The 21,069-nt window shown below is 38.6% G+C and overlaps 1 non-coding gene across 1 annotated transcript; it reads right to left on the minus strand.

Annotated features, from left to right (window-relative positions):
- Positions 1–1,756: 1,756 nt before the first annotated feature.
- On the minus strand, positions 1,757–1,864 carry LOC130942302 (small nucleolar RNA R71). Its single transcript, XR_009070878.1, has one exon. It is a non-coding gene; the product is annotated as a small nucleolar RNA R71 (small nucleolar RNA).
- Between the last annotated feature and the right edge of the window lie 19,205 nt (positions 1,865–21,069).

Here is a 21,069-nt window from a genome sequence, read left to right on the forward strand (position 1 = left end):
TGTATGGACAACTGACGGTTCATCTTGTTGCTTAGATTAGGTATTTTTCAGAGTTCTTAAGAATGAATTCTAGTGTTTCAAGGTGATGATCTTATCATCACCAAAGCTGATTGATTCTCATCAATTTAGCTCTTGAATGCAATGTCCTGCTGAAGCTTGGCTATCCATGTCTAATTCCTTTAGACTAAAGCTTTAGACTAACATTGCATGATTCCTGGAATTCTCATTAAGAATTTTGATACCTTTATTTTCTTTTCCACTTAATTTTCGAAAAATCCAAAAAAATTTACAAAATCATAAAAACCAAAAATATTTTATGTTTCTTGTTGAGTCTAGTGTCTCATTTTAAGTTTGGTGTCTTGCATGCATTGTTTATTTGATCTTGATTCTATTTTTCAAGTCAATAATACAGGGAACTGAAGACTCAGTACATGCAGCAGAGGAATTATACAGAAAAAGCTGGGCGTTCAAAACGCCCAGTGAAGAAGGAAAAAATGGCGTTTAAGCGCCAGCCAGGGTGCCTGGCTGGGCGTTTAACGCCCAAAAAGGTAGCATTTTGGGCGTTAAGCGCCAGAATGGATACCATTCTGGGCGTTTAACGCCAGGATGGCACAAGAGGGAAGATTTTGTTTTTAATGCAAATTTTTTTCAAGTTTTCAAAGTTTTTCAAAATCAAATCTTTTTCAAATCATATCTTTTCAATCAAATCTTTTTCAAATCAATTTCTTTCCATTTTCAAAAATACTTGCTATCAATTAATGATTTGATTCAACATTTCAAGTAGGTTGCCTTTTCTGTTGAGAAAGGTTTAATGTCTGAATCATATCTTTTCTTGTTAGCCAAGTCATTAATTTTTAAAATCAAATCTTTTTAAATTGTTTTTCAAATCATATCTTCTCAATCACATCTTTTTAAAACCATAACTTTTAAATCACATCTTTTTCAAAAAAGTTTTCAATCATATCTTCTTCAAAATCTTTTTCAAAATGATTTTAAAATCTTTTTAATTAATTTTCGAAAAATCTCTTCCCCTCTTCTCACATCCTTCTATTTATGGAGTACCACTTCTCCTCAATGCACAATTCGAACCCTATCTCACTAAGTTCGAATTCTTCTACCTTTTCCTTCTATTTTTCTATTCCTCTGACACCTCAAGGAATCTCTATACTGTGACATAGAGGATTCCATATTTTCTTATTCTCTTCTCTTTCATATGAGCAGGAGCAAAGACAAAAGCATTCTTGTTGAGGCTGACCCTGAACCAGAAAGGACCTTGAAGCGAAAGCTAAGAGAAGCTAAGGCACAACTCTCTGTAGAGGACCTAACAGAAATCTTTAAAGAAGAAGAACCCATGGCAGCCGAAAACAACAACAATGCCAACAATGCAAGGAAGGTGTTGGGTGACGTTACTGCACCTACTCCCGACTTCTATGGGAGAAGCATCTCTATCCCTGCCATTGGAGCAAACAACTTTGAGCTTAAGCCTCAATTAGTTTCTCTAATGCAACAGAATTACAAGTTCCATGGACTTCCATTGGAAGATCCTCATCAGTTTTTGGCTGAATTCTTGCAAATCTGTGACACTGTCAAGACTAATGGGGTTGACCCTGAGGTCTACAGATTTATGCTATTCCCTTTTGCTGTAAGAGACAGAGCTAGAATATGGTTGGACTTACAACCTAAAGACAGCCTGAACTCTTGGGAAAAGCTAGTCAATGCCTTCTTGGCAAAGTTCTTTCCACTTCAAAAATTTAGTAAGCTTAGAGTGGAAGTCCAAACCTTCAGACAGAAGGAAGGAGAATCCCTCTATGAAGCTTGGGAAAGATACAAACAATTGATCAGAAAATGTCCTTCTGACATGCTTTCTGAATAGAGCATCATAGGTATTTTCTATGATGGTCTCTCTGAACTGTCCAAGATGTCTTTGGATAGCTCTGCTGGAGGATCTCTTCATCTGAAGAAGACGCCTACAGAAGCTCAAGAACTAATTGAAATGGTTGCAAATAACCAATTCATGTACACTTCTGAAAGGAATCCTGTGAACAATGGGACTAATCAGAAGAAAGGAATTCTTGAGATTGACACTCTGAATGCCATATTGGCTCAGAACAAAATACTGACTCAGCAAGTCAATTTGATTTCTCAAAGTCTGTCTGGAATGCAAAATGCACCAGGCAGTACTAAGGATGCTTCATCTGAAGAAGAAGCTTATGATCCTGAGAACCCTTCAATGGAAGAGGTGAATTACATGGGAGAACCCTATGGAAACACCTATAATTCTTCATGGAGAAATCATCCAAATCTCTCATGGAAGGATCAACAGAGACCTCAACAAGGTTTCAACAATAATAATGGTGGAAGAAACAGGTTTAGCAATAGCAAGCCTTTTCCATCTTCTTCTCAGCAACAGACAGAGAATTCTAAGCAGAGCCACTCTGACTTAGCAACCATAGTCTCTGATCTAATCAACACCACTCAAAGTTTCATGACTGAAACAAGGTCCTCCATTAGGAATTTGGGGGCACAAGTGGGACAGCTGAGCAAGAAAATTACTGAACTCCCTCCTAGTACTCTTCCAAGCAATACAGAAGAAAATCCAAAGGGAGAGTGCAAGGCCATCAACATGGCCGAACTTGGAGAGGAGGAAGAGGCAGTAAACGCCACTGAGGAAGACCTCAATGGACGTCCACTAGCCTCCAATGAGTTTCCTAATGAGGAACCATGGGAATCTGAGGCTCAAAATGAGACCATAGAGATTCCAATGAATCTACTTCTGCCATTCATGAGCTTTGATGAGTATTCTTCCTCTGAAGAGGATGAGTATGTCACTGAAGAGCAAGTTGCCAAGTACCTTGGAGCAATCATGAAGCTAAATGACAAGTTGTTTGGTAATGAGACTTGGGAGGATGAACCCCCTTTGCTCACCAAAGAACTGGATGACTTGTCTAGGCAAAAATTACCTCAAAAGAGACAAGATCCTGGGAAATTTTCAATACCTTGTACCATAGGCATCATGACCTTCAAGAAGGCTCTGTGTGACTTAGGGTCAAGTGTAAACCTCATGCCTCTCTCTGTAATGGAGAAGCTAGGGATCTTTGAGGTGCAAGCTGCAAGAATCTCACTAGAGATGGCAGACAATTCAAGAAAACAAGCTTATGGACTTGTAGAGGATGTTTTGGTGAAGATTGAAGACCATTACATCCCTGCTGATTTCATAGTCCTAGAGACTGGGAAGTGCATGGATGAATCCATCATCCTTGGCAGACCCTTCCTAGCCACAGCAAAGGCTGTGATTGATGTTGATAGAGGTGAACTGATCATTCAAGTGAAAAAAGAATCCTTTGTGTTTAAGGCTCAAGGATATCCCTCTGTCACCATGGAGAGGAAGCATGAAGAGCTTCTCTCAAATCAGAGCCAAACAGAGCCCCCACAGTCAAACTCTAAGTTTGGTGATGGGAGGCCACAACCAAACTCTAAGTTTGGTGTTGAACCCCCACATTCAAACTCTAAGTTTGGTGTTGGGAGGTTCCAACATTGCTCTGAGTGTCTGTGAGGCTCCATGAGAGCCCTCTGTCAAGCTACTGACATTAAAGAAGCGCTTGTTGGGAGGCAACCCAATGTTATATTTAATCTATTTCCCTTTTGTTATTTTATGTTCTCTGTAGGTTGATGATCATGAGAAGTCACAAAATCAATTGAAAAAGCAAAAACAGAATGAAAAACAGAAAGAAAAATAGCACACCCTGGAGGAAGATCTTGCTGGCGTTTAAACGCCAGTAAGGGTAGCAGTTGGGCGTTTAACGCCCAGTCTGGCACCATTCTGGGCGTTTAACGCCAGAAAGGGGCACCAGATTGGCGTTAAACGCCAGAAAAAGGCAAGAACTTGGTGTTAAACGCCAGAAATGGGCACCAGCCCGGCGTTTAATGCCAGAATTGGCACATAGTGCATTTTTGCACAATGTTTGGTGCAGGGTTGAATTTTCCTTGACACCTCAGGATCTGTGGACCCCACAGGATCCCCACCTACCCCACCACCCATTCACCAATCACCTCAACACCTCTTCCCCAAAAACCCTTCACCTATCAAATCCCATCTTTCTCTTCACCACTCACATCCATCCTTCATTAAACCCCACCTACCTTACCATTCAAAATTCAAACCACTTTCCCTCCCAAACCCACCCATAATGGCCGAACCCTACCCCTCTCCACCCCTATATAAACCCATCTTCACTCCCTCATTTTCACACACCCTAAACACTAATTCTCCCCCTTTGGCCGAAAACACAAAGCCATCTCCATCTCCTCTATTTCTTCTTCTTCTACTCTCTTCTTTCTTCTTTTGCTCGAGGACGAGCAAACCTTTTAAGTTTGGTGTGGTAAAAGCATTGCTTTTTGTTTTTCCATAACCATTTATGGCATCCAAGGTCGGAGAAACCTCTAGAAAGAGGAAAGGGAAGGCAAAAGCTTCCACCTCCGAGTCATGGGAGATGGAGAGATTCATCTCAAGGGTGCATCAAGACCACTTCTATGAAGTTGTGGCCTTGAAAAAGGTGATCCCCGAGGTCCCTTTCAAACTCAAAAAGGGTGAATATCCGGAGATCCGACAGGAGATTCGAAGAAGAGGTTGGGAAGTTCTTACCAACCCCATTCAACAAGCCGGAATCTTAATGGTTCAAGAGTTCTATGCCAATGCATGGATCACCAAGAACCATGATCAAAGTGTGAACCCGGATCCAAAGAATTGGCTTACAATGGTTCGGGGGAAATACTTAGATTTTAGTCCGGAAAATGTAAGGTTGGCATTCAACTTGCCCATGATGCAAGGAGATGAACATCCTTACACTAGAAGGGTCAACTTTGATCAAAGGTTGGACCAAGTCCTCACTGACATTTGTGAAGAGGGCGCCCAATGGAAGAGAGATTCAAGAGGGAAGCCGGTTCAATTGAGAAGGCATGACCTCAAGCCCGTGGCTAGAGGATGGTTGGAGTTTATCCAACGCTCAATCATTCCCACTAGCAACCGGTCCGAAGTTACTATAGACCGGGCCATCATGATTCATAGCATCATGATTGGAGAAGAAGTAGAAGTTCATGAGGTTATAGCCCAAGAACTCTATAAGGTGGCGGACAAGTCCTCTACCTTGGCAAGGTTAGCCTTTCCTCATCTCATTTGTCACCTCTGTTATTCAGTTGGAGTGGACATAGAAGGAGACATCCTCATTGATGAGGATAAGCCCATCACTAAGAAAAGGATGGAGCAAACAAGAGACCCCACTCATCATGAAATCCCTGAGATACCTCAAGGGATGCACTTTCCTCCACAAAACTATTGGGAGCAAATCAACACCTCCCTAGGAGAATTGAGTTCCAACATGGGACAACTAAGGGTGGAGCACCAAGAACACTCCATTCTCCTCCATGAAATTAGAGAAGATCAAAGAATCATGAGGGAGGAGCAACAAAGACAAGGAAGAGACATTGAGGAGCTCAAGCACTCCATAAGATATTCAAAAGGAAGAACAAGCCGCCATCACTAAGGTGGACCCGTTCTTTAATCTCCTTGTTCTTTATTCTTCTGTTTTTCAAAAATTTATGCTTATGTTTATCCATGTTTGTGTCTTATGACCATTAGTGTCTTAGTGTCTATGCCTTAAAGTTATGAATGTCCTATGAATCCATCATCTTTCTTAAATAAACAATGTTCTTAATTGAAAAAGAGAAGAATTGCATGAATTTTGAATTTTATAACAGATTAATTATTTTGATGTGGTGGCAATACTTTTGTTTTCTGAATGTATGCTTGAACAGTGCATATGTCTTTTGAATTTGTGGTTCATGAATGTTAAAATTGTTGGCTCTTGAAAGAATGATGAAAAAGGAGACATGTTACTGAGGATCTGAAAAATCATAAAAATGATTCTTGAAGCAAGACAAAGCAGTGAATACAAAAAAAAAAGAAAAGAAAAGAGAAAAAAAAAAGAACGAAAAAAGAAAAGAGGAAGGAGAAAGAGAAAAAAAAAGAGAAAGAAATAAAGTTGTGATCTAAGGCAAAAAGAGTGTGCTTAAGAACCCTGGACACCTCTAATTGGGGACTCTAGCAAAGCTGAGTCACAATCTGAAAAGGTTCACCCAATTATGTGTCTGTGGCATGTATGTATCCGGTGGTAATACTGGAAGACAGAGTGCTTTGGGCCACGGCCAAGACTCATAAAGTAGATGTGTTCAAGAATCATCATACTTAACTAGGAGAATCAATAACACTATCTGGATTCTGAGTTCCTAAAGAAGCCAATCATTCTGAATTTCAAAGGATAGAGTGAGATGCCAAAACTATTCAGAGGCAAAAAGCTAAAAGCCCCGCTCATCTAATCAATACTGATCTTCATAGATGTTTTTGGAATTCATTGCATATTCTCTTCTTTTTATCTTATTTGATTTTCAGTTGCTTGGGGACAAGCAACAATTTAAGTTTGGTGTTGTGATGAGCAGATAATTTATACGCTTTTTGGCATTGTTTTTAGTATGTTTTTAGTAGGATCTAGTTAGTTTTTAGTATATTTTTATTAGTTTTTAGTTAAAATTCACTTTTCTGGACTTTACTATGAGTTTGTGTGTTTTTCTGTGATTTCAGGTATTTTCTGGCTGAAATTGAGGGACCTAAGCAAAAATCTGATTCAGAGACTAAAAAGGACTGCAGATGCTGTTGGATTCTGACCTCCCTGCACTCGAAGTGGATTTTCTGGAGCTACAGAAGCCCAATTGGCGCGCTCTCAACGGCGTTGGAAAGTAGACATCCTAGGCTTTCCATCAATATATGATAGTCCATACTTTGCCCAAGATTTGATGGCCCAAACCGGCGTTCAAAGTCACCTTCAGAATTCCCAGCGTTAAACGCCGGAACTGGCACCAAAGTGGGAGTTAAACGCCCAAACTGGCACAAAAGCTGGCGTTTAACTCCAAGAAGAGTCTCTACACGAAAATGCTCAGCCCAAGCACACACCAAGTGGGCCCGGAAGTGGACTTTTATGTCTTTTACTCATCTTTGTAATTCTTAAGCTACTAGTCCCCTATAAATAGGACCCTTTACTATTGTATTTTACATCGGGAGATCTTTGAATCTTTTGATCACTGGGGGCTGGCCTCACGGCCATGCCTAGACCTTGTTCTTATATATTTTCAACGGTGGAGTTTCTACACACCATAGATTAAGGTGTGGAGCTCTGCTGTACCTCGAGTATTAATGCAATTACTATTGTTCTTCTATTCAATTCAGCTTGTTCTTATTCCAAGATATCACTTGTTCTTCAACTTGATGAATGTGATGATCCGTGACACTCATCATCATTCTCACCTATGAACGTGTGACTGACAACCACCTCCGTTCTACCTTAGATTGGGTGGATATCTCTTAGATTTCTAATACATGACGCATGGTTGCTGCTCGCCTGACAACCGAGTGCTCGCCTGACAATCGAGCCAGCCATTCCATGAGATCAGAGTCTTCGTGGTATAAGCTAGAATTGATGGTGGCATCCAAGAGAATCCGGAAGGTCTAAACCTTGTCTGTGGTATTATGAGTTGAATGACTGTGACGAGCTTCAAACTCGCGATTGTGGGGCGTTAGTGACAGACGCAAAAGAATCACTGGATTCTATTCCGACATGATCGAGAACCGACAGCTGGATAGCCGTGCCGTGACAGGTAGCGTTGAACATTTCCACTGAGAGGATGGGAGGTAGCCACTGACAACGGTGAAACCCTTGCATACAGCTTGCCATGGAAAGGAGTAAGAAGGATTGGATGAAGACAGTAGGAAAGCAGAGAGACGGAAGGGACAAAGCATCTCCATTCGCTTATCTGAAGTTCTTACAATGAATTGCATAAGTATCTCTATCTTTATCTTTTATTCATATATCATCCATAACCATTTGAGTCTGCCTGACTGAGATTTACAAGGTGACCATAGCTTGCTTCATACCAACAATCTCTGTGGGATCGACCCTTACTCGCGTAAGGTTTATTACTTGGATGACCCAGTGCACTTGCTGGTTAGTTGTGCGAAGTTGTGTTTATGCCATGGTATTGAGCACCAAGTCTTTGGGGCCATTACTAGGGATTATTTGAGTTGTGAAAAGTAGTGATCACAATTTCGTGCACCAGCAACTCCATATCATCGACAGACAAATGGGCAAGATGAAGTCTCTAATAGAGAACTAAAAAGAATCTTGAAATGGACTATAATTGCTCGTAGAAAGGATTGGGCAAGGAGCTTGGATGATGCTCTCTGGGCATACAGAATAGCATTCAAGACCCCTATAGGAACTTCTCCATACCAGCTTGTGTATGGAAAGGCCTGTCACCTGCCCGTGGAACTGGAGCATAAAGCCTACTGGGCAACCAGATTCCTGAACCTTGATGCCAAATTAGCTGGTGAGAAAAGATTGCTCCAGCTGAATGAGCTAGAGGAATTCAGACTCAATGCTTTCGAAAATGCAAAAATTTACAAAGAGAAAGCAAAAAGATGGCATGACAAGAAACTGTCATCCAGAGTCTTTGAGCCAGGACAAAAGGTTCTGCTGTTTAACTCTAGGCTCAGACTATTCCCTGGAAAATTAAAATCCCGGTGGAGAGGACCATATGTCATTACAAGTGTATCACCATACAGATATCTAGAGCTTCAAGATATTGACTCTGACAAAAAGTTCATTGTTAATGGATAGAGAGTCAAGCATTATCTTGAAAGCAATGTTGAGCAAGAATGCTCAAAACTGATATTAGATTAAATCTCAGTAAGGTCTAGCTAAAGACAATAAAGAAGCGCTTGCTGAGAGGTAACCCAGCCATTGGCATAGTTTTTTTATTATTTAAATAATAATTATAGGAGTTTGATATGAATTCTCTTCAACATTGATTCTTAACTACAGAAGTTTACATAGTTACAGAAGGATTCAGAGCATAAAGCAGAGAAAAAAGAGCTCACTGGCACAAAAATGCCAGTAAGGGGTATTTTGGGCGTTAAATGCCAGAATGGGCACCATTCTGGGCGTTTAATGCCAGTAAAGATACCTTTCTGGGCGTTAAACGCCAGAATGGGTACCATTCTGGGTGTTTAACGCCAGAATTGCAGCATCTTGGGCGTTTAGAAAAATGCCCAGTGACAAAGGCTTTCTGGCGTTTAACACCAGCCAATGTACCTGGCTGGGCGTTAAACGCCCAAAACAAGCAACAATTGGGCGTTAAACTCCAGAATGGATGCCATTCTGGGCGTTTAACGCCAGGAATGTGGAGGGGAGGAAGTTTTGTTTCCAACTCAATTTTTTTCAAATTTTTATGTTTTCATCCATACTTCCTTGCATGAACATGTTACAAATCCTCATTTTTTTCAATTTTAATTTCAAAAAAAAAATCTTAATCCAAAAAAAAAATCTTTCTTCAACTTCTTTCAAATCTTTTTCAAAATTCATATATCTTTTTAATTTCCTTTCAAATCTTTTTCAAAACTCATCTATCTTTCTAATATCTTTTCAAATCTTTTTCAACTCATCATACTAGCTTTTCAAATTTAGATTTATCTTTTTCAAAACTCTCTCATATCTTTTCAATTTTAAAATTACATCTTTTGCATATCATACTTATCTTTTCTAAATCATATCTTCTATCATATCTTTTTTCAAAATTTTTGCCCACCCCTCTCCTCCACCACTCGAATTTGACTCTCCTCTTATTCCTTTCATTTCCTTTCTTTTGCTTGAGGACAAGCAAACCTCTAAATTTGGTGTGTTTTTCGTGATCACTGGGCTAAGATTCATCAAGATCATGGCTCCTAAGGGAAAACAAATCACTCGAAGAGGCAAGAAAGAGAACACTCCAAAGCCACTTTGGAATCAATAGAGGTTCTTAACCAAAGAACATGTAGACCATTACCACAAAATAATGGGTCTAAGGTCAGTGATCTGGGAAGTTAAATTCGATCTGAAAGAAGACGAATATCCAGAGATTCAAGAGCAGATTCGAAACAGGGGCTGGGAAATTCTAGCTAATCCTGAGACAAAGGTGGGTAGAAATATGGTTCAGGAATTCTACTCAAATTTATGGCAAATAGATAAGCAGAGAATGACTAGAACCGCCTTCTATACCTTTCAAACTATGGTCAGAAGGAAGATTATTTACTTCGACTGGGACAGAATAAGAGAGGTCTTCAAGCTGCCTTAACTACAAGATGATCCAGAATCCTTTAATAGGAGAATGGTGAGATTAGATAAGCCCTTGGACCAAGTTCTAGAGAACATATGCCTCCCTGGAACCAAGTGGATAACCAACACAAAGGGTGTCCCAAACCAACTCAAGAGAGGAGATCTCAAACCAGTCGCTAGGGGCTGGCTAGACTTTATTGGGCGTTCTATACTGCCCACCAGCAACCGCTCTGAAGTCACTGTCAAAAGAGCAGTGATGATACATTGCATTATGCTGGGAAACGAAGTGGAGATTCATTTTCTGATCTCTTGTGAGCTTTACACAATTGCAAACAAGAACTCCACTGACACCAAATTGGCTTACCCAAGCTTAATCTCTCTGCTATGTAAAGATGCTGGGGTAAAGATAGAAGTGGACGAATATATCTTAGTCGAGCACCCAATCACCAAAAAGTCAATGGAAGGACAACAAGTGCAAGATAACTCCATCAAAAGGAGGGCGCAAGAGTTCCTCCCAGAAATCCCTCAGATTGACTACTGGACCCGCCTAGAAGCTATGGATCAACTTAAGGAAGAACAGCAAAATCAAAATAGCCTGCTTTGTAAACTGCTTAAGGAACAAGAAAAACAAGGGCGTGAGCTACAGGAGCTAAAGCGCCAGAAGCTCTCCCTTGAGAGACCAGACACCCCACAGATTGAAGGAGCATCCATCTCCCAAAATAAAGGTTGTTGAGTCCTAATCTTAAATATGTGATAACTTTTATTATTAGAAACCTATCTTAAGAATTATATGAGTATTAGTAATTAGGGTCCTTATTTTTATTTTTTTATTTTTTTTCTATCTCCAAGTAAGCTATAATTTGTTCCTTTCATCATCACTAAACATGAATAAAATAGTAGATTCTCTTTAGAGTAAGGAGGCAATTATTTCAAGTTTTCAATAAGAAAAAAATTCTAATTATTTTTATGTGGTGGTAACACTTTTTGTTTTCTTAATGAATGCTTGAACAGCGCATATTTATTATAGTGAAGTTTATGAATGTTAAAATTGTTCTCTCTTGAAAGAATGATGAACAAAGAGAAATATTATTGATAATCTGAAAAACCATGAAATTGATTCTTGAAGCAAGAAAAAGCAGTGAAAAAAAGGCGAAAAAGAGAAAGAAAGAAAAAGAAGAAGCAAGCAGAAAAAGCCAATAGCCCTTTAAACCAAAAGGCAAGGGTAAAAAGGATTCAAGGCTTTGAGTACTAATGGATAGGAGGGCCCCAAAGGAATAAAATCCTAGCCTAAGCGGCTAAATCAAGCTGTCCCTAACCATGTGCTTGTGGCATGAAAGTCCAAGTGAAAAGCTTGAGACTGAGTGGTTAAAGTCGTGATCCAAAATAAAAAAAAAGTATGCTTAAGAACTTTGGACACCTCTAACTGGGGATTTTAGCAAATTTGAGTCACAATCTGAAAAGGTTTACCCAGTTATGTGTCTGTAGCATTTATGTATCCGGTGGTAATACTGGAAGACAAAGTGCTTAGGGCCACGACCAAGACTCATAAAGTAGCTGTGTTCAAGAATCAACATACTGAACTAGGAGAACCAATAACACTATCTAAAATTCAGAGTTCCCATAGATGCCAATCATTCTGAGCTTCAAAGGATGAATTGAGATGCCAAAACTGTTCAGGAGCAAAAAGCTACTAGTCCCGCTCATCTAATTAGAATCTGAGCTTTACTTAAAACTCTGAGATGTATTATCTCTTTATCTTCTTTTTATCCTATTTTATTTATCTAGTTGCTTGAGGACAAGCAACAGTTTAAGTTTGGTGTTGTAATGAGCGGATATTTTATACGCTTTTTGGGGTATTTTCATATAGTTTTTAGTAGGATCTAGCTACTTTTTAGTATATTTTTATTAGTTTTTATGCAAAAATTACATTTCTGGACTTTACTATAGGTTTGTGTGTTTTTCTGTGATTTTAGATATTTTCTTGCTGAAATTGAGGGACCTGAGCAAAAATCTGATTCAGAGGCTGAAAAAGGATTATAGATGCTGTTGGATTCTGACCTCCCTACACTCGAAATAGATTTTCTTGAGCTACAGAAGCCCAATTGGCACGCTCTTAATTGCGTTGGAAAGTAGACATACTGGGCTTTCCAGCAATATATATTAGTCCATATTTTGCTCGAGTTGTGATGACGCAAACTGGCATTTAACACCAACTTTCTACCCTATTCTGGCGTTAAACGCCAGAAACAGGATACAAGCTGGAGTTAAACGTCCAAACTGGCACAAAAGCTGGAGTCAAATGCCAGGAATAGCCTCTACACGTGAAAGCTTCATTACTCAGCCCAAACACACACCAGGTGGGCCCCGGAAGTGGATTTCTACACTATCTATCTTAGCTTACTCATTTTTTGTAAACCTAGGTTACTAGTTGAGTATAAAAACTACTTTTAGAGATTCATTCAGTATCTCATGACATTTTACATCTGAATTTGTATCTTCTATAACATGAGTCTCTAAACCCCATGGTTGGGGGTAAGGAGCTCTGCTGTGTCTCGATGAATTAATGCAATTATTTCTGTTTTCTATTCAATCACGCTTGTTTCTATTCTAAGATATTTATTCGCACTTCAACATGATGAATGTGATGATCCGTGACACTCATCACCATTCTCAACCTATGAATGCGTGCCTGACAACCACTTCAATTCTACCTTAGATTGAATGTATATCTCTTGGGTTCCTGGTTCACGAGTTTGACTGCCTCTCCTGACAACAGAGCATTCAAATCCGTGAGATCAGAGTCTTCGTGGTATAAACTAGAATCAATTGGTAGCATTCTTGAGATCTGAAAAGTCTAAACCTTGTCTGTGGTATTCCGAGGAGGATCTGAGAAGGGATGACTGTGACGAGCTTCAAACTCGTGAATGCTGGGCGCAGTGACAGTGTGCAAAAGGATCAATGGATCATATTCCAACATTAGTGAGAACCAACAGATGATTAGCCATGTACATAGACCCTTTTCACTGAAAGGACGGCTGGTAGCCATTGACAACGGTGATCCACCAACATACAGCTTGCCTTGGAAGGAGATCTGCATGCGTGAAGAAGAAGAAGACAGCAGGAAAGTAGAAATTTAGAAGACAGAGCATCTCCAAAACCTCAACATGTTCTCCATTACTGCATAACAAGTAACATTTAATTCATGCTCTTTTACTTTTCACAATTAAAACTAAGAACCACTACTGATATCCTGACTAAGAATAATAAGATAACCATAGCTTGCTTTAAGTCGGCAATCTCCGTGGGATCGACCCTTACTCACGTAAGATATTACTTGGACGACCCAGTGCACTTGCTGGTTAGTTGTGTGGAATTGCAAAATTGTGATTGTAATTTTCGTGCACCAAAAATATTGAATTGGAATTATGGATTTGTGTTGAATTATGGTAGAAAGATTGAGTGAAATAGGTGTGAAAGTAATGGAAGTACAATGGAATGGTAAATGTAGTGTGTGGTAGTGGTTTGTGCTGAATTGAGTAGGTTCTGTTTTGGTTTGGTTATGAAAGTTTTGAAAAACTAGAGAATTGTCACTTTTGGTAAAAACCTGTTTTTAGTGAACTATAGCGAATTATAACTTCAGCCTCAGTTTTCAAAATTGATTGGATTTTATTTTAAATTAAAGATGATTTTAATATCTTTAAAATGATGTTCAAGTTTGAAGAAAATGGAGTTTTTTGTAGAGGAAGTTATGAGCGTTTAAAGTTTGGTATAAAAATCTGATTTCTGCAGCTTTAACATTTTCCTAAGTCTGCTAAGGCTTGCGTACGCGACACTATACACGCGACGTGAGCATTCTCTACTGCCTGGGGGTCTTGCGTACACGGGCACTAGCTTGCATACACAAGCATGTGTTTTTAAGGTTTGCGTACACGAACATTTAACACACGATGCGAGCATCCCATTCAGGTTGGGACACTCGCGTATGCGAGCAGGAGGTTGCATACGCGACCATCTATTTTTAACAGCATGTGTACGCGGACAGAGGGCATTCGTACGTGAGACCCCTGTTTTGCTGAAAAATTATTTTTCTTTATCTTTAAGGGTTCTCTAGATTTTCAAACTTCTTTAATAAGCGTTTAAGATTATTAATTAGTAATTAGGCCCTAAAAATAATAGAGAATGAGTTAGTAAAATAGATTGATGAATTTCTTTTATAAGTTTAGAAGACAATGATTTAGGCTTAGGAAGTTCTGTGGGTGGAATAGCATAAGTGTCTAGGCGGAGTGCTGAAGTGACAATGAATTGAGAAACATGAATGATTATGGTTAATGAGATGAGTATAAGCAGACTTGTGCTATGAGCAGTGATCTCTGAGATGGAGTATGTGATTGTGATATACATTGTTCTCCGTCGTAAAGGATGTGGCAATCTCCCACCTACGTTCGGATGTGAGGGCTGTGGCAGTCTCTCGCTCACGTGACATGTATTGATTTGGTAAGTCGCTATGCTCCTCGAGCAAGGGCTGTGGCAGTCTCTTGCTTGTCGAGGTAGTGGTGCCGACGTAGGTTCTATGGCAGTCTCCCATCTACGTTGAGATGTGAGGATTGAAACTGGGCTTCCCACTCACATTTCTATCTAGTTGCAAGATAGTAGGACACTATCCCATAGAATCATACGGCATCCAGAGGAAGGTGGTAGGGAACTCTCCCTCGGAACGTTTCCCTCTGAATGGAGAAGGTGGTAGGGTACTCATTCCTCGAAATTATTCCTCTTGAGTATGCGCAACAGATAGACTAATCCGGGAGTGGCCGACCAGATTTTGTGTCGGGTTTGATACTATAACCGACATGTGATATCACAGCCAATAGGACAGACATTCATCATATGCATCTCTTATGTGCTTGTTTGCTTTGATTACTTGCAGTTTGATTAAATATATAATATGCCTACTTGCTTCTTGAATTACTTACTATACATGAATATTACCTATGTATTACTTGTTTGCATATACTTGTGATTGTCTGGGATTGAGAAGGCTCGGTAGGAGGCAACGATGGGATCACACAGAGGTTAGGTGGGCAAAGACTGTGGGATACAACAGTGTGATTGGTATTAGTTAGAAATCCCCTAAGTTTAGATAACTTTATTTATGGTTTATGGTTTAATTTATTTATTTCATTAAGCTTGAATATCTGTAATCGATATGAAGTTCTAGAATTGCCTTTGGTGTCTCGGAACCTTATATCTTACATATTGGACACTGTTACCACACTGAGAACATCTGGTTTTCATATCATATGTTATTTTTCAGATGCAGGTCGTAACCCACCTCGGTGAGTTGCGAGATAGTGACGGAGCGGAGGATCTTTTGCTATCTTTTATATCTTTTAGTTATTATGTTGTAGTTCTCTCACTTTTGTACCTTATAATTGGTTGCCTTAGAGGCTAAACTCGAGAGACAGGATGTATATGCTGTTTTAAATCAAACACTCTGTTATGTCTGTATATGACTAATTGGCTCAAACTCTGCGAGATGCGGCTAGCATTCTTTTGGCTATTATACTCATATATATGTCTATACTTCTTGTGATATTTTGTGTCCTTATCTTATACATCTTGTTCTTTACGCTTTTAGTTATCGTGTGAATACTTCGCGCATTTCTAATTCTATTTTGAGCTGTATTTCTTCATCAGACTTCTAGTATTATTATTCCTTTATATATATATATATATATATATATATATATATATATATCGTATAAGTCTTAGAATTGTCGTGACCTTTAATTATCCTTTGCTTTAGGGCATAAGGTGAGTCTTAGGGTAATTATGGTGTTACAGATATCCAAATAACAAAACGGATATCCAAATAAGTAAACGGCAACCTGGGGATCGATCACCCCGAGGCCAACAAAACAGATATCTAAATAACAAAACAGATATCTAAATAAGTAAATGGCTACCCGAGAATCGATCACCCCAAGACCAGCAAAACAGATATCCAAATAACAAAAAATGGTGGCCTGAGAATCGATCACCCCGAGGCCAATAGAACAGATATCCAAATAAGTAAACGGCTACTTGGGAATTGATCACCTTGAGACCAACAAAATGGATATCTAAATAAAATAACACGTATCCGAATAACAAAAAATGGTGGTACGGGGATCGACCACTTCGAGGCTAATAGAACAGATATCTAAATAACAAAAACGAATATCCAAATAAGTAAACAGCTATCCGGGGATTGATCACCCCAAAGCCAATAGAACAGATATCCAAATAATAAAAATGGACATCCAAATAAGGAAACGGCTACCCGGGAATCGATCATCCCGATGCCAACAGAACAAATATCCAAATAACAAAAATGGATATCCAAATAAGTAAACGGCTGGTACACTAAATCGTGATACACAACTCCGTACAGCTAACTAGCAAGTGCACTGGATCGTCCAAGTAATACCTTACGTGAGTAAGGGTTGATCTCACAGAGATTGTCGGCTTGAAGCAAGCTATGGTCACCTTCTAAATCTCAGTCAGGCAGATTCAAATGGTTATGGGGTTTTAATAATTAAAGGCTGAATAAGACATAAAATAAGATAGAGATACTTATACAATTCATTGGTGGGAATTTCAGATAAGCGTATGGAGATGCTTTGTTCCTCCTGAATCTCTGCTTTCCTATTGCCTTCGTCCAATCATTCATACTCCTTTCCATGACAAGCTGTATGTAGGTGGATCACCGTTGTCAATGGCTACCATCCATCCTCTCAGTGAAAATGGTCCTCTACGGTTTCTCGCATGGCTAATCATCTGTCGGTTCTCGATCATTTCAGAATAAGATCCATTGATCCTTTTGCACCCTGTCACTGCGCCCAACACTTGTGAGTTTGAAGCTCGTCACAGTCATCCCATCCCAGATCCTACTCGGAATACCACATACAAGGTTTAAACTTTCCGGATCTCAAGAATGCTGCTCATTTGATTCTAGCTTATACCACGAAGACTCTAATCGCACGGAATGGAAGCTCTGTTGTCAGGAGAGGCAACCATGCATCGTGAACCATGAGGCCAAGAGATACACACTCAAGCTCTTGTAGATAGAACAGAGGTGGTTGTCATGCACGCGTTCATAAGAGAGGATAATGATGAGTGTCACGTATCATCACATCTACCAGGTTGAAGTACAAGTGAATATCTTAGAACAAGAATAAGCTTGAATTGAATAGAAAACAGTAGTAATTGCATTGATTCATGAGGAACAGCAGAGCTCCACACCTTAATATATGGTGTGTAGAAACTCCACCGTTGAAAATATATAAGAACAAGGTCTAGGCATGGCCGAATGGCCATGCCTCCCAAATAGCATAAAACAAACGAAAAAGGGTTCAAAGACCTTATCCCAAGATCAAAGATGATCAAAAGATCACAGATGATCAAAAAGATGAAAATACAATGGTAAAATGTCCTATTTATAGTGAACTAGTAACCTAGGGTTTGCAGAAATAAGTAAATGATGCAGAAATTCACTTCTGGGGCTCTCTTGGTGTGTGCTTGGGCTGAGCATTGAAGCTTTCACGTGCATAGACTTTTCTTGGAGTTAAACGCCCAGAGCTGGCGTTTAACTCCAGCTTTTATGCCAGTTCTGGCGTTTAACGCCAGAAAAGGGTCTCTGACCGGCATTTTGACGCCAATTTGGGCCATCAAATCTCGGGTAAAGTATAGACTATTATACATTGCTGGAAAGCCCAAGATGTCTACTTTCCAACGCAATTGAGAGCGCGCCAATTGGGCTTCTATAGCTCCAAAAAATCTACTTTGAGTGTAGGGAGGTCAGAATCCAACAGCATCTTCAGTCCTTTTTCAGCCTCTGAATCAGATTTTTGCTCAGATCCCTCAATTTTAGCCAGAAAATAACTGAAATCACAGAAAAATACACAAACTCATAGTAAAGTCCAGAAATATGATTTTTGCATAAAAACTAATAATTATATACTAAAAACTAACTAAATCATACTAAAAACTACCTAAAAACAATGCCAAAAAGCGTATAAATTATCCGCTCATCAACGGCTACCCGGGAATCGATCACCCCGAGGTAACAAAACGGATATCCAAATAAGTAAACGGCTACCCGGAAATTGATCATCCCGAGACCAACAAAATAGATATCCAAATAACAAAACAGATATCCAAATAAGTAAACGGCTACCTGGGAATCGACCACCCTGAGGCCAACAAAACGAATATCCAAATAATAGAACAGATATCCAAATATCAAAAAAGGCAGCCCACGGATCGATCACCTCGAGGCCAACAGAATGGATATACAAATAACAAAACGGATATCCAAATAAGTAAGACGGCTAACCTCAGAAACCGATCACCTTTGAGGCTAACAAAACGGTAATCCAAATAAACTAAATAAATAAAGTATTGAAATCAGCCCACGAAGAGGCCTAAAATAAGTTCACAATAACGGCTCCAAAAAGGCCATACAAAATAAGCATGAGCTGACGGTCTTCCAACTCGTGGAAAGTCGAACTCACCAACATCCCACCAATCAGTGCATGATGACGTCACGCCCTTTCCAGGTCCCTCACAATCTCTTAAACTACAGAGAACCAAGCTCCCCAACAACTCAGCATTGAGACTAAGCAAGCATGCTCTCATGCTCTAGGGGGAATTGTTCCAAACCTGATCTCTGGGTCCGTCCTCGCAACGGTCACCGAACCCGACAATTCCAAGATGGGGTCATCCTCACGGCCTAAAGACGGATCAATAACTTACAATATTCTGACCCAATATTCGAATTCAAATACCTCCCTTATTTTAACGAGATAAGATAAGATGATGACAGCCCAAATCGATCTTACAATCTCTAACCGACATTCGAATTCAAATACTTCCCTTATTTTAGCCAGATAAGATAAGATGAGATAACTATCACTAGCTATATAAAGGGGAGCCAGAGGTCCCCTCAGGTACGTCACTCATTTCACTCATCTCATACATCTCAGATCCATTCTGACTTGAGCGTTGGAGTGTCTTTGTAGGTACCACTCTCCATTGCTCCAGTCAGATAATTTGCGTGATCGTCTCGACTCACAAATCTCTGATCCATCTCACAACCCATACTAGAGACATCTTGTACAAAAGTTATTTTCAATTTATTTATTTTATATTTAATTATTTATTAAAATAAAAAATTTAAAATTTTTATTTACAGTAACTTTGATATCTATGGTTAGGACACATATTAGCTATTATGTTAACGAGAATATGTTGATATTGTTGATATTGAAAAAATGACAGTGAAGGAGGAGAGATATGGATGATGGATCTAGATAGAAAGATTCCGCTGGAGATTTTGGGACATGCAATGCAACATTGTAGAATTTGTAGTCCTCTTAGTTGGTACGGTTCACATAAAGATAAAGCTGCCCTGCACTTCGGCACTTCCTCATAAAATCACATGTCGGCTAGGTGGATCCTATTATAAAATTTTTATAATTATTTTTATGTGAAGATGCATATTTTTTATCATTAGATAATAAATTGTAGAATTTAATTTTTATATATTATAAAAATATTATTTTTTTTAAAATATAGTCAAACAAATAAACATATTTTTAATATAAGACTCTTTTTATAAGAAGATATTTTTAATATCTCTATTTAAATAAGTACCTAATCATTTAAATATTTTTTTATAAAAAATAATATTATATTGACTTGCGAAGTGAATAATTATTTACCAACAAAAAAAAGTGAAATTTTAATTAAAATTTGAAGTATACAATTTTAAAGCAGCTTGATCCTACACAAGAGTCATCCGTATTCTACTTGGTTGGTATGCAACTGCCAGAGATAGAGTAAACCACAAAAAATGGGTAGGGAGTTGGAACTTGCTTGGTAAAATGGTCCTACACCCACAGCCACCACATGAAAAGTTGGAAGGGGGGGGGGGGGGGGGGGGCGAAATCGTTCTCATTAACTCTCTATGAGCTTAACTTTGCAACACTTGTGGATTTCTTAAATTGTTAAGCATGGATTGCTTCTTTATCAATTTATCATGGATGGGTGTGTATGTCGCTCTCAATATAGTATGCTTCTGTGTCATTGATAAGCAATATAATTCATCAAATAACCAATAACTTTGTTCTGGCTGTTAAAAAAAACCATGGCTTAGCTTTTTGAGGATAGGGAACAAAAGAACTAGTGAAGGTCACCAACTTGAAGGAGATGAAGCATTTTTTTGGTTCCAAAGTATATCTATATATGGGTGTCCAATAGATTCTTTTATAAATATTTAGGATTGAATCTTCGAAATTTATTTTAGTGAACAAGTGACTCAAATTAGTTATGTAATTTCAATTATGTAATCATAAAACCAATTTAACTTGCAATAAAAAGCAACTTTAATCGCAAAAATTTACTTAACTGTCAAGTGTCAATATAATATACTATACTGTAATTTCATACTAAGTACGAATACTAGTTAAATCTCTTAACATTTGTTTCACAATCTCTTTGTTGGGGCAAATTTATTTACCATTTTCCATATGGTTTATAATAATAGTCATTGGCTAAAGTTATCCATAATTTTAAGAACTTATTTACTTTAGACAAACCATAATTTAGAATATAATTTTAAACATCGAATTATTGTTTTTTAAATGAAAAGATATTAGGTAATTATTACTCTTTTATTTTTGTTTCGTATTTAAACAAATATGAGTTAAGTTTTACTTTTTTTTTTTTACTAAAACTATTGACTCTAACATTTTCTTTTCAAATGTTTAAAAAAAATTGACATACTTACAAATTACGAAATTACACTCAAACTTAATATGAGTAAAGCCTACAA

Source organism: Arachis stenosperma, chromosome 7, assembly GCF_014773155.1.
Source record: "Arachis stenosperma cultivar V10309 chromosome 7, arast.V10309.gnm1.PFL2, whole genome shotgun sequence".
Lineage (NCBI taxonomy): Eukaryota > Viridiplantae > Streptophyta > Magnoliopsida > Fabales > Fabaceae > Arachis > Arachis stenosperma.